This window comes from Megascapheus bottae, chromosome 7, assembly GCF_031878675.1.
Source record: "Megascapheus bottae isolate mThoBot1 chromosome 7, mThoBot2.hap1, whole genome shotgun sequence".
Lineage (NCBI taxonomy): Eukaryota > Metazoa > Chordata > Mammalia > Rodentia > Geomyidae > Megascapheus > Megascapheus bottae.
The window spans coordinates 5979908-5980523 of NC_143515.1; the positions used below are offsets into that span (position 1 = coordinate 5979908).

General features: G+C 35.7%; 1 pseudogene; it reads left to right on the top strand.

Moving 5' to 3' along the window:
- On the top strand, positions 1–341 carry LOC150060207 (transcription initiation factor IIA subunit 2 pseudogene; annotated as a pseudogene).
- Positions 342–616: the final 275 nt, after the last annotated feature.

Here is a 616-nt window from a genome sequence, read left to right on the forward strand (position 1 = left end):
TCTCCTAAGCCATGGCATATCAATTGTACAGAAATACCATGCTGGGAAACAGTCTTCAAGAGAGCCTAGATGAGCTCATACAGTCTCAACAGATCACCCCCCAACTTGCCCTTCAAGTTCTACTTCAGTTTGATAAGGCTATAAATTCAGCATTGGCTCAGAGCGTCAGGAACAGAGTCAATTTCAGGGGCTCTCTAAATACATACAGATTCTGCAATAAAGCGTGGACTTTTGTATTGAATGATGTTGAATTCAGAGAGGTGACAGAGCTTATTAAAGTGGATAAAGTGAAAATTGTAGCCTGTGATGGTAAAAATACCAATTCTAATACTACAGAATAGAATAAGTAGGAAGAAAAAGGCTTTTTATGCCATCTCCCGTTATTACCACTTTTTGAAGAGAAGCATAGAAGAGACTTTTTAAATTTATTCTAGTATTGCAAAAATGACTACACTCTGCTATCCTATCAGAGAATACCAGCAGAAAGAAGCTAACTCTGTGTTCTCATACATTACCTTTACTATACAGCATGAAGAAACTTGACCTTTTTTATGACAAATGAAAAGTGGCTGTCTTCCTGAGAATTTTTTAATAAATTCATTTTAAAAACTAAAAA